Source organism: Balaenoptera physalus, assembly GCF_965194825.1.
Source record: "Balaenoptera physalus genome assembly, contig: HAP1_SCAFFOLD_2129, whole genome shotgun sequence".
Classification (NCBI taxonomy): domain Eukaryota; kingdom Metazoa; phylum Chordata; class Mammalia; order Artiodactyla; family Balaenopteridae; genus Balaenoptera; species Balaenoptera physalus.
In genome coordinates, this window is record NW_028124676.1 from 1 (window position 1) to 13912 (window position 13912).

At 45.8% G+C, this 13912-nt stretch overlaps 1 long non-coding RNA gene across 3 annotated transcripts in view; it reads left to right on the forward strand.

Moving 5' to 3' along the window:
* Window positions 1-3927: 3927 nt before the first annotated feature.
* The window catches only part of LOC309654166, a 33297-nt gene continuing 23312 nt past the window's right edge, over window positions 3928-13912 (forward strand). For 2 of the 3 annotated variants that reach the window (XR_014259946.1, XR_014259947.1), the window contains exons 1-2: window positions 3928-3942; window positions 12448-12545. This is a non-coding gene — a long non-coding RNA (uncharacterized lncRNA). Of the gene's footprint in view, window positions 3943-12426; window positions 12546-13912 lie in introns of those variants that run through there. The other variant, XR_014259948.1, reaches the window with a different exon arrangement.

The following is a 13912-nucleotide window of genomic DNA, read 5'->3' on the forward strand; positions in this document are numbered from 1 at the left end:
TTCTTACTGGTGATCATTTCATGTCACTGATCCTTGGCTCTCTTTGTATCTCATAGGACTGTTGTTAAGTCCAATACAAAATGAGTCTTCTTTTTAAAAAACTGAAATGTTTTACAAAGCCTAGCATTCTCATAGAGAGTCCTTTGAATTCTCCCCACTTTCCCGAGAGGCTAAGGGCACTTCACACCATGAACTAGGAGAGGGGGTAGAGCCCTTTCTGATGAAATATAGAAACAAAGACAGAGTCTTAGCCTGCTTGCTCTCTGGACAGGATCTCGGACCACAAGGTCTTAAATCCTGGTATAAATGACGGAAGTGAGGACAGTTCAACTGGCACTCTCATAACAAGAGTTCTGAAACACCTTCCAAAGAGACTGTAGCGGTAGACGAGGGAAGGGAGTGCTACAGTGTGGTAGTACAGGGGGAATGCTCGGCTACAGCAGTGAAAAATGTGGTACCTATTGGTGTGCTCTCGGGGTTCTTGTACATGTAGCATAGATGACCTTTACAGTGTCCCTCCCACCTTCCCACCTGCATTAGGTGTTCTGTTTTTTTGTTTGTTTGTTTGTTTTTAATTTACGTTTATTGATTGATTGATTGATTGAACTTATTTATTCTACGTATTTATTTTTTTGGCTGCACTGGGTCCTCATTGCTGTGCACGGGCTTTCTCTAGTTGCGGCTAGCGGGGTCTACTCTTGGTTGCGGTGTGCGGGCTTCTCATCGCGGTGGCCTCTCTTGTTGCGGAGCATGGGCTGTAGGCGCGTGGGCTTCGGTAGTTGCGGGTCACGGGCTCTGGAATGCAGGCTCAGTCGTTGTGGCACATGCGCTTAGTTGCTGCACGGCATGTGGGATCTTCGCAGACCGGGGCTCGAAGCCGTGTCCCCTGCATTGGCAGGCGCCACCAGGGAAGCCCTAGCTGTTCTTACATAGAGTCTAAAAACAGAGAGCACTGAGAGAAGGTAGTGGTTATTAAAGGCTCAGGATCTAAATTCTACCTGTCTCTACACCCCTTCCCAGCTGTCGATTTGACCCCGTTTGTGAATGCCGACCTCATTCTTCAACTTGCTCTGCCGTTTGTATACTCACCTTGAAAACTTGTTTCTGTGATGCGTTGAGCAGACACAGGGTGGCAGATTGCAGAGGTGGAAGCTGGTGGTCGGATATTTGCGGGCTGAATCTCCTTCAGTCCCATTCCCATTTCTGGTTGCGCAGAGGCCCTACTTCCTGTGTATGACGCGGAGCCATAGGATTGCGGGCAGGAGCCAAGTTCTCCATACAGTGAAGACCCCAGTGTGCCTTGGTTATAGTAATATACCTGGCTTCCTTCCTGGTAGGGAAGTGACAGGCGGCTATGCCCCTGATTTGTTCGTGGGCCTCCTGATGCAGCAGTTCCCTTGGCTCTGGCCCTGTCGTCAGCTGCCCCTAGGAGGACTCTGAGCCCTAGCCACTTCTCTGGTAGATTTGCCTATTCCCCCACTATAATCACACCTGAATAAGGCAACTCAAACCTTTCAGAGATGTGTCGTGAACCTCTTGTTTTCTGAAATACCTATCTGGTGGTTGTGAGACTTAAGGCCAACCTCCCCGAGAGACTTTGTTTCTATTTCTCCTAGTAAACCTAGACTCATCTCCTGTCACCTTCAACTCTACTCCAATTGTGTTCTTTCAACCCAGACCCCTGACCCTGCTTTTTACTTCTGCCATTTCATCCTCACTCCTGCTTCCTTTCCTAAATCCATACGTCTCTTTTGGCCTTCCTAGCCCTGGGCCAAGTTCCTTCCTCTTTCCTCAGTTTTTACCCCTTTCCTTCATTCTCCCATCCAACTTTCAGGCCTTCCTTTCTCACGCCCCAGTTAGCAGCATCTCAAAATTCGAAAGGTTTATTACTCATCTATTAATTCTATTCCATTTACTTATTCGGTTCTATACCTATCTTACCTATGTATGGAAGAACCGCTGGTAGCCAAGGTGGCAGCAAGAATCCTAGCAGCTGTCACCTGACGTATCCGTAGTAGTCAGCAATTTCCATTTCTTTGTCCCTCTGGGTGAAAAATTGCAGCTTCCCCGAAGAGGTGTATCTGGCAGCATTCTCCCGTTGTTGTTGAGCCCGCCTCTTCATGGCCTCTCGCTCTGGCCTCTGCTCTTGTTCGATGGGCTTTGACATGACTGGCTCAGGCACGTTGGGTTCCCTCCATGGAACTCGTTGCTTGCTGAAGTCTTGGAGTAGAAGTTGGGTTTGGAGCTTGGGTGGGGACTGGCGCTTAGTCACAGCAGGGGGAACAGGCTCGCGCTGGAGAGAAGCGCCAGATGAAGTTTTGTAGGGTGCAGGCCTAGGAGCAGCAGGCTGAGGGACACGAGGCTGGGTATGGTTGGTCCAAGCCGGTTGGGTTGGGTTGGCCACAGTTGGCTGAGCTGGTTTGGCGGGACCTGGCAAAGAGGCAGGAGCTGGCTGGGATGAATTGACTGCAGCAGGTTGAGCTGAGTCAGTAGAACCAGGCTGGGCACGGTAAGCCACAGCAGGCCGATGTGAGGCCAGAGACTGTGGCCTCCGAGGAGCGGGTCGAGCTTGAGGCTTGTCCCAGGCAGAAAAAGGCAGAGGTATCAACTTGACCTTCCCAGGAGGAGGCCGCTCACACTGGGATGGAGATGGACACTCTGTTTCAGCACTGCTGTCTGCTTTCTGGGCTTGGACTTGCGTTTTCTCAGGCCTCTTACCCTCACGTGGGGTATGCCGCCGTGGCTGGATCGCTGGGGGTGGCTGGGGGTCTTTGGGGTTGCTTGAATTTCCCAAGAGCCGACAGGAAGAGAGCCCAGTTTTCGTCTCATTCTTCTTCCCCAGCGCATGAAGAACCTTCACAGACTCCAGCATGCGCACGCCAAGGGAGGTTCGAGGCTTTTGAAAGCTCTCTTGGCGAAGCTCAGTTTGGTGTTCCTTTCGCTTCGTGTTGGGGATTGCTGGCTTGTCTTCTGCCTTGACTTTGTTCCCTGACTGCTTGTTCTCTTCAGCCTTGTTTCTTCCTCTGGTCCTTTTGGTCTTTTCCTGCCCATGGCTCTCAGTTTTGCTGATCTTTCCGGATGCAGCTTTCTGAGGTTTGCCTTGAGAGTGCTTGGCCGTGTTCGCAGGAGCCCTGTCACTGACTGCAGCAGTGCATATAACCGCTTCTCCCCCTAACAGGCACTCTGGATCCTTTGGCTGGATTTTGGCCTTGGGAGCACCACCGATAGGCTCAGAGGCTTTCTGTTTGTTCTTCCTGGGTTGATCAGAGGGAACCTTTACGACACTTGGCTTTTCCTGCACCTGATTCACCTTAATGGCTCTGGTGTCTTCAGCTTTGATCACGTTGGGACCTTGGGATCGATCAAGATCTTTCCAAGAATTAAAGAGCTGGGGAAGGTGAATATCCTCCGCCAGTGTAGTAATGTCTGCAAGACCACTGCTAGGTTCAGTCCCATTTTCAAGTGTCCCTAGGTCCTGACGACTCAGGCTGTTCTCTCCCAGATCAGCATTTTCAGAACCAGGCTGCTCCTCTTGGCTGAGGGGATCGGTGCAGGCCAGCGGCTGGGGAATATCAGGGATTCCCAAAGGGAGTAGTGGAGGATCTTGGTTTTCTATTGGGATCTGGTAGGCCTCCAGAGGCTTTGACAGCTTGGTTTTGATATCCTCCACGTTCTTACTCTCTGTTTGTCCCTGGCTTGGAGCTGGAGGCAGGGCCAGGAGACGCCTGGCACTCTGGACTGGAGCTGTCACTGAAATGTCCCCAAGTTCAGATGGTGGGTTACTCTCAAGTATGTGACTGTTTCTGCTACTGCAGGACTTGGGGAGTTCTTGAGTTTGTGTCACACAAAACGTCTGGCTTGGAGGTTGCAATCCCAGGGAATTTTTCATCACCAGGGAAGTCTCCATCACTACAAAGGGATCAAGGGAGAAGTCAGTCCCTGGTAAATGAGATGCTCCCCCTAAACACCAACACAGCAGTCGTGTACCTTTCAAGGGGTTCAGGGGCAAGATGGGCAAGGCATTTCTACTAACTCTTCTTAAGGATCATGGACAGTGCCCTATGCTACGAGGTAAGCGGTGACTGTTGTAATGCTTAACTGGTGATCATTTCATGTCACTGATCCTTGGCTCTCTTTGTATCTCATAGGACTGTTGTAAGTCCAATACAAAATGAGTCTTCTTTTTAAACAACTGAAATGTTTTACAAAGCCTAGCATTCTCATATAGAGTCCTTTCAATTCTCCCCACTTTCCCGAGAGGCTAAGAACACTTCACACCATGAACTAGGAGAGGGGGTAGAGCCCTTTCTGATGAAATACAGAAACAAAGACAGAGTCTTAGCCTGCTTGCTCTCTGGACAGGATCTCGGACCACAAGGTCTTAAATCCTGGTATAAATGACGGAAGTGAGGACACTTCAACTGGCACTCTCATAACAAGAGTTCTGAGACACCTTCCAAAGAGACTGTAGCAGTAGACGAGGGAAGGGAGTGCTACAGTGTGGTAGTACAGGGGGAATGCTCGGCTACAGCAGTGAAAAATGTGGTACCTATTGGTGTGCTCTCGGGGTTCTTGTACATGTAGCATAGATGACCTTTACAGTGTCCCTGCCACCTTCCCACCTGCATTAGGTGTTCTTTTTGTTTTTTTGTTTTTTTTAATTTACGTTTATTTATTGATTGATTGTTTGAACTTATTTATTCTACGTATTTATTTTTTTGGCTGCACAGGGTCTTCATTGCTGTGCACGGGCTTTCTCTAGTTGCGGCTAGCGGGGTCTACTCTTGGTTGCGCTGTGCGGGCTTCTCTTGTTGCGGAGCATGCGCTCTAGGCGCGTGGGCTTCGGTAGTTGCGGCTCACGGGCTCTAGAATGCAGGCTCAGTCGTTGTGGCACATGGGCTTAGTTGCTCCACGGCATGTGGGATCTTCCCAGACCAGGGCTCGAACCCGTGTCCCCCGCATTGCATTGGCAGGCGGATTCTTAACCACGGCGCCACCAGGGAAGCCCTAGGTGTTCTTATATAGAGTCTAAAAACAGAGGGCACTGAGCGAAGGTAGTGGTTACTAAAGGCTCAGGATCTAAATTCTACCTGTCTCTACACCCCTTCCCAGCTGTCGATTTGACCCCATTTGTGAATGCCGACCTCATTCTTCAGCTTTCTCTGCCGTTTGTATACTCACCTTGAAAACTTGTTTCTGTGATGCGTTGAGCAGACACAGGGTGGCAGATTGCAGAGGTGGAAGCTGGTGGTCGGATATTTGTGGGCTGAATCTCCTTCAGTCCCATTCCCATTTCTGGTTGCGCAGAGGCCCTACTTCCTGTGTATGACGCGGAGCCATAGGATTGCGGGCAGGAGCCAAGTTCTCCATACAGTGAAGACCCCAGTGTGCCTTGGTTATAGTAATATACCTGGCTTCCTTCCTGGTAGGGAAGTGACAGGCGGCTATGCCCCTGATTTGGAATCTGAGATGGTGCTCCCTGAGCAAGCCTGGCAGAAAGTGATGGATATAGAGGGACCATGTTATTGGCGTCTGAAGTTTTATCATACTGGGCTGCCATAAACATGGAGGAAGCAGCTGGGTGCCGGTCAGTGAGTGCCAGAGTAAAGTCTCCGAGTGAAGAGGAATTCTTTTCAGTGCTTCCTGTGATGTCCCACTCAAGAACACCTGGATAGGAAGGAGCTGAAGTGGAGATCTGGCTGTGGTCAGTAACTCCAGATAACATAGTCGTGCTGGAATGTTGGTAAAGGTAGGCACTACCCATGAGTGTCTGGAAAGAGGTACCGGTAGCCGATGCCGAACTGACGGCAGGGGCAGAGACTCTGGAGAAGTTGCAGACACTTCGTGTTAGGGAAGTTGCATTGCTCACCACAGGAAGAGAATGCTGCAGAGAATTTAGAGTTCCAAGTAGAGATGGATTTTGGAAATTTTCTGTAAGAACAAGAGGGTCATGAAAAACTCAGGGAGGTTGAGAAATTCTCACTACGTTTGAGGAACAGCATTATCTTAAGGTTCTTGCTCTCAGGACACCTCTACTATCGACCCTTCCTGAGAAACCCAAAATCAGACAGTTAATGATGGCTGTAAGGACTGAGCAGTTTTCCACTCTTCTGTATTAACTGCCTGTGCTCCCATCTTGGGCACAGATGGGCAGAAGAGCCAAGTGGTATGGTTCAGACATTGTTCTCTAGGCTGGAAGCAACCTTCTCCCTGCCCTGTCTTTCCCTTCAGCCTGCACTCGTACTGACTTCTATGCTATTTCCTAGACTGGAAGCATTTTAGAACTAGGAGGCCCTTAGAGAACTTTCTCTTTTTTCAGTCTCATTTCACGAGTAAGGAAACTGAGGCTCAGAGAGGTCGGGTTGACTTGTTCAAGTTCTCTCATTATGTTAGTGTCATTACCAGGTTTCAGAACCTAAGTATCCTGACTTCCTTGCCAGGACTCCACTCTGAGCATGATAGTGCCAGAAAGCAGGAGAAATAGAACTTATAATATAAGCATTTTTTTTGTCCATTAGAAAACAGTACGGCCATTACCATTGTCATCTTCAGTGTCTCCCTTTGCTTGTGCAGTTCCCACGCTATTACCTAGAGTTGACGTATAGCTCAGTCCAACTGGTGAACTGAAAGAGTCATTTTTGCCCTCTTCAAGCCTGGTTTCTCATCCTACCTCAAAATGATTACCCGAAAGTGGATTTCTTAAGTGCTTTTGGAAAGAGAAAAGTTATCTGATTACTTCAGATTACTCATCTATAAAGTGGTTATAACACCACCACCAATAATAATAGCAGTAATAATTAATAGATGAATAAGCTGATCTATTGCGTATGATTTATATGGAGGAAGATACAATAAGTTCTAGAAAGACAAAGAAAAATCATGAAAAACATGTTACGTAACGAAAAAGAAATCCATAGATATTAATGAAAACTGGGGTATGTGGGCAAGTATCAAAGCCTAATGAATTTACTAACAAATGACATTCTGTACCATACATGCAATATTATGAAAGTGAATTTTGCCCACTCTATTTTAGTGAATACTATTAACCAAAAAACACGATGGAGGTGATAGAGGTGAATGAATTCCTAGCCAATGCATACAGACAGAGACGATAAATCAGTAAAAAATGCACAACAAGCAACAGAATGCAACAAATGTGAATGTATAGGTAGCCACAACATATATAGACAAGTATTTCAATGAAAACCGGTACAAAGCAGACAGCAAAATAGTAAGTGTAAAAGAGTTTCATTATTGTGCTCATTCATATTTTTACCCAGCAAGTAACAGGTATTAAGCCTAGGAGAAATATATCTTTCCATGAATATAACTCATATAATAAGCAGAAAGGAAGCTTAAAAAGTATCAAGAAGGTTTTTGTATTTATCCTAGAACTTAGAATCATCTTCCACATCCAAGAAGACGACATCCCAAGACCTCAAAAAACCATCATCCCTAGAATCCAATTAAAAAAGATTTTCAAATGTAAGAAAATCCAAAGGACTCCACAACATTGTTTTAGATAAATGTGGATGTTTGTGTTTTCTTTTTTTCTCTTGCCGCGCCGCGTGGCCCTGGCCGTGAAAGCACCGAGTCCTAAAGCGCTGGACCGCCAGGGAATTCCCTAAATGGGGAATTAGAGATGTGGGGCTTGACTTTTTCTTTTTCTTCTCCGGTAGCTAAGATCTACAAGCGAACGATGGCTGTTGATCAATGTGCTCTCTGTGTTAGGAAGGAAATAACTGTAAAAATGAAAAGCAACCTTGCCTTAGAAGCTACATATCACACAAAGGAAATAGTCCTTCTGATTCAATGTAGAAGATATCATTTAAAATGTTTAATTGGTCAAATGTCTACCTAGTTTAAAAATTAGAAAGAATAGAACACTGAAAAGCAGCCCCCTAGATAACCACTTTGGTTTCTGGTTTCTAGGAAGCATCATTTCTAAAACATACTTCTAAAATGTTTCTATTCCAAACTGTCAAGTGCCAGCTGTATTCAGAGAGGCAATAAAAGAAAGAAAACGGAGTATGACTTTTCTGATAGGCTGCCCTTCCTGGTGATCCCCTGTTCTGGCCTTACTTTCCTTCTTAGTCTGTTAATGTAAGGATTTGCTACCATCAGCTTTGTTTTGCCCTGCTCTGAGCAGATTTCCCTCTGTGCTGTTTCTGCTTTAATTTAAAATCTTTGGCTCCCATCAACATTCCATGGCAAACTGCCTCTTTCTTGAGAGCTCCTCTATGCTTTCCCTCTTCATTCTTATATTTTTTTCCCATCTCTTGGTTCCTGTTGGCCTGTGCTAATGAAAACAATCCTAAACTTGCTTACGTTTGACTCTGTGCCTCCCTATATAGCCCAGTACTCTCCATCCTCTCTCCCTATTCTCTCTTTTCAACTAGTCGAAATACTAGTGGAGGGAGACCATTGGAGATGAAACATCTTGGTATATATCGCTAGTTTTCTGTGTCACCTGGCTTTTCTATGTTTCTGTTGAAACACTCTTTTGAGAAGTCTCTGATTTCATTTTCTACATGGGTACCCTTTAAGGCTGAATATTGGAAAAGAAGGGGATCAGAGTGATCAACCCAATGTGGTATCCTAACGTAACAGATAAGGAAAGCAGCAGGCTTTGTGAGGCAGTCAGTGATTTGTCCAAAGTCACACAGACAGTAAACGTCAAAGTCAAAACTGAAATTAGGTCTCCAGACTTGTAGTTCAATACTTTCCCTCATTATTCCACGCTATTTTGAATCTCCTCCTCAATTTAGGGGCAAAAGAAATCGAACGCAAAACTTTCCAAAGTTTCTTTTCTTACCTGACATGGTCAGAGAAGAGGAGACATCAACTGCAGGTACAAGGGATGAGGAGACAACACTAGAGGATGTCTGAGTGGCTGCAGCTGAACGGCGCACGTGTCCAGTACAAAGGTCACTGGTTACTGGTCCAAACGGCTCCACGGAAACCCCAAGACCTCTACCAAGTGGTAGTAGGTTTGGTAGGAGAGTGATGTCACAAAGCAGGCAGTTGAAAGGTATGAGCTAGCCAATAGGGAGGTCCGATCCCCAACAGGAGGGCGGGCTTGGGTGAAGAGAGCGTAGGAGAGCTAAAACAACCCCTCAATTTCTGAGCTCTGGGGAGGAAATCCTAGAAGACAGATTTACCTCCCCCAGGCTCTTCCATTAGGGAAATCATTGCAACATTTCTTACAGACGTTCATTAATATAATTAACTAACAGTTACTTATATTCTACAGAGTATTCTATTTTATGTATCATATACTTAGAGCTATATAGATCTTATTTAACTAGTATCCTTAGGAAGGAAAGAGCCATGTAGTTTGAACTATTACAGTTGTAACTTGGTTAAAGAGCAGGGTGAAGTTTGTTGAGTGTACCCTGTGGAGAATGTTGTGGTCCAAGGCTCTTCTCTTTTAGTTTCTTCTCCTTGACTCCTACCTTCCTTGGGCTGGGCTAGGCTGGGGGCCAGGTTGGACTTGCGACTTAACATTTCTCTTCCGCTTTCTTTTTTTTTTTTTTTCTTCCATTATGGGCATTGCTTCTAGGACAAGCCTTGGTCTTGCATTGGATGTTCCTTCCTGTCAACTTCCAGCAGCAGGAGTCTTCTTTTCAGTGCTTGATGCTTCACGAAATAGACTCTGCCCATTGGCAGCAAATACCAGAGAGCCAGGAGACAGAGCTGGTTGCAGACCTTTCCTCTTCCAGCCTTTGGTTGCAATTGTTTTGCCCATGATTTGCTAGCTCTAGTTCCTTGGGCCACACAGGTATCCTGCCATCCAGCTCTTTTTATATGTGAGAGACATTCTGAACACTGTCCCTCTTTCTTTGCACAGAAGTATATACAGTGTGGCAGTTACCGTAATCTCCTCCCCCTTGCAAACAGCCCCTCTAGAATCTCGGACCTCTAGGACTCTCTGTCTTGCATGCTTGGGTGCAAGGCCAAGCACAATGAAGAGGAGAATAATTAGAGAAAGAGGAGGACATTGGTGGAGAACTGGGAGCAGGTAAGGTGAAAGGGCACCGGAGAAAAGAGATGCATGTAGGTTTTTTGGTTTCTGTGGGAAACAAGTTGACACACTTGGGCCTCATTTTGTATTAACAGAACAGAGAGTTGTAGATATAAGTAGCTAGATCGTGCAGCAACTGCCATGAAGTCTGTACACTGAAGAGAACAGTCTCACATCTAGTTTTCATTTTGTTTTATGTCATATTACCTTATTTATAGCATTCACTGGTATGTTTGTAGAACGCAGATGTTTTCAAATGCTCTGGTTTTGTCTACATGGTTATTTCCTTGTCCTATTTGTAAGGAATCCAACATTGTAAGACATATTGCATGTTTTTCTCTTGACGATTGTTTACCTTGAAGCGTCATGAACTAACTTGAGCTGTTGGATTTTGTGGAGAAACTTTAAAAAGGGTCTGTGAAAAAGGCATTGTGGTGAGTCGCATTATGCACCCGAGCGTAAGGAGCAGATATCTGCCACCAGCCCAGCTTGGCCTGGATTGCCTCTGTGTTAGTTCCCCTGGTTAGTGCTTTTCTCCCTAACCACTCTTGTGACTGTGATAATGTGAGTTAAGGGCTGAGTTGCTAGTGATTTATGTGTGAGGTAGGCTGGTTTGAGGGAGGAAATCTATGGACCTAGTCATTTTCCTTGGTGGTAAGCTTTCAGGGGTGCAAAGATCGATCTTCCTGGGGACTTCTCTGGTACCAGGAAGATATCGCATAGATGGGACCTCCAAAGACACACATTTAATTTTTAGGCCTGTTGTTCCTATTATGAGATGTGAGTTTCTTCACTGATGGGGATGCTGCTTATCTGAGAAGAAACTGTGAAAGGTGGTGTAGTATAGAGGTGTGGCTTAAGCTTTTAAGTTTTCTTCAAGGTTTTTCCCCTAAGCTTCATACTTCAGACGGCCTACTTACATGAGACTAGTATGTGATGTCAGGCTAACAACTTCCTAAATACCTGCAAGCCAGATCAGTGTCTCTTTTCTCTATATTCCCATGGAAATCAAGGGTCCCGCCGAATTTTCCATCGAAACAGTTGATTTGTGCTGTCTCTAGGAATTCTAAAGGGCGTACCGTTGCTTCCTAACCGGTGTCATTTGGGAGATCCCCCTCTGTACGTTCAAATGATTAATTTTGAGACTCTGCTCATGTGTGCAGTAAACCCTTTAATTCCCTAAGACCTTCCTTTCCTCCATCTCATACCCCATTAAGCCCGCCTCAGTTTATCTCCTGAATTTCTTTGGAATCTGTCAGCTCTCCCTCAACATCCTAATACTGAACTTGCCTGTCTGTTGCGATTAGGTCCTAACTAGTGTCCATATATCTTGTTTCCCTCCAATCCATTCTTCACACAAGAAAGCTTCAAAGCAAGTTGGAACATTGCTCATAAACATCGCTCACAAACATTGTTTTGAGAATAGAAAACACACTGGTGGCCTTTAAGACTCTGCGTGCTCTAGAATCCTCTCTGCTTCTCTAGCCCCATCTTGTGCCACGTTTGCCCTCACTTTCTATGCTTCAGATACACTGAATTAACCTTAGTTCTCACTCATCTGACAGAAGTCAGTTGAGAAATTATTTTTCACTGTGATTCCTAGCATTAAGGAATTTGATGATCAGGTTTTGTATGAGGACTAAAACTAAACTGGGAAGTGGAAGAATTGCGTTTCAACTGTTTCAGTCAACACGCATGTATTAATGATACCTAAGTATTGAACACCGGGCTAGGTTTCATGAGGGATACAGAAGTTCTGGCCATCTCTGGTTTTGGGTATCCCTTATTTGTTGAGACCTTTGCGTTGTTTGGTTGCCTTTTGTCTGTTTTCCAGATGGGAAAACAGGAACAAGGGAAGTATAGGTTATTACTAGGTGGGGTTGAACAAGTGGAGCAGCAAACTGCAAAGCAGAAAGAAGAGGGACGTACTATAGAGGGATGTGATTTCCATTTTCAAGGCGCCTGCGTCCTGTGCAGGGAGACAGCCTAACATAAAATGTGCCTAACAAAAGATCTATTGACTTCTTACTAAAAATCTCCAGTTCATATAACCCAGGGGTTTATACCTTCTCCTTTAAAAGTTCTATTCCTGGGACTTCCCTGGTGGTCCAGTGGTGAAGACTCTGCGCTTCCAATGCAGCAGGCGTGGGTTCAATCCCTGGTTGGGGAGCTAAGATCCCACATGCTGCGTAGCCAAAGAAATTTTTTTCAAAAGTTATACTCCTGTGTTGTTGAATTTAGTGGTTTAGATTTTGTTTGAATGTTAAGAAGATTTCAGTTTATTTACCAGGAACAAACAAAACATAATGTAAAAATAGTTTCCCAGAAACGATTTCCATCGTTCTCTTCTTCCCTTTCTCCCGCAGACTGACTGGTGTTTCATCTTGACAAGTTCTCTGAAGTTCTCTGTCATTCCATAGGAAAGCGGTCTGGCTTGGAGGTTGCAATCCCAGGGAATTTTTCATCAGCGGGGAAGTCTCCATCACTACAGAGGAATCAAGGGAGAAGTCAGTCCCGGGTAAGTGAGATGCTCCCCCTAAACACCAACACAGCAGTCGTGTACCTTTCAAGGGGTTCAGGGGCAAGATGGGCAAGGCATTTCTACTAACTCTTCTTAAGGATCATGGACAGTGTGCCCTATGCTACGAGGTAAGCGGTGACTGTTGTAATTCTTACTGGTGATCATTTCATGTCACTGATCCTTGGCTCTCTTTGTATCTCATAGGACTGTTGTTAAGTCCAATACAAAATGAGTCTTCTTTTTAAAAAACTGAAATGTTTTACAAAGCCTAGCATTCTCATAGAGAGTCCTTTGAATTCTCCCCACTTTCCCGAGAGGGTAAGAACACTTCACACCATGAACTAGGAGAGGGGGTAGAGCCCTTTCTGATGAAATATAGAAACAAAGACAGAGTCTTAGCCTGCTTGCTCTCTGGACAGGATCTCGGACCACAAGGTCTTAAATCCTGGTATAAATGACAGAAGTGAGGACAGTTCAACTGGCACTCTCATAACAAGAGTTCTGAAACACCTTCCAAAGAGACTGTAGCAGTAGACGAGGGAAGGGAGTGCTACAGTGTGGTAGTACAGGGGGAATGCTCGGCTACAGCAGTGAAAAATGTGGTACCTATTGGTGTGCTCTCGGGGTTCTTGTACATGTAGCATAGATGACCTTTACAGTGTCCCTCCCACCTTCCCACCTGCATTAGGTGTTCTGTTTTTTTGTTTGTTTTTTTTTTTTTAATTTACGTTTATTGATTGATTGATTGAACTTATTTATTCTACGTATTTATTTTTTTGGCTGCACTGGGTCCTCATTGCTGTGCACGGACTTTCTCTAGTTGCGGCTAGCGGGGTCTACTCTTGGTTGCGGTGTGCGGGCTTCTCATCGCGGTGGCCTCTCTTGTTGCGGAGCATGGGCTGTAGGCGCGTGGGCTTCGGTAGTTGCGGCTCACGGGCTCTGGAATGCAGGCTCAGTCGTTGTGGCACATGCGCTTAGTTGCTGCACGGCATGTGGGATCTTCGCAGACCGGGGCTCGAAGCCGTGTCCCCTGCATTGGCAGGCGCCACCAGGGAAGCCCTAGCTGTTCTTACATAGAGTCTAAAAACAGAGAGCACTGAGAGAAGGTAGTGGTTATTAAAGGCTCAGGATCTAAATTCTACCTGTCTCTACACCCCTTCCCAGCTGTCGATTTGACCCCGTTTGTGAATGCCGACCTGATTCTTCAACTTGCTCTGCCGTTTGTATACTCACCTTGAAAACTTGTTTCTGTGATGCGTTGAGCAGACACAGGGTGGCAGATTGCAGAGGTGGAAGCTGGTGGTCGGATATTTGTGGGCTGAATCTCCTTCAGTCCCATTCCCATTTCTGGTTGCGCAGAGGCC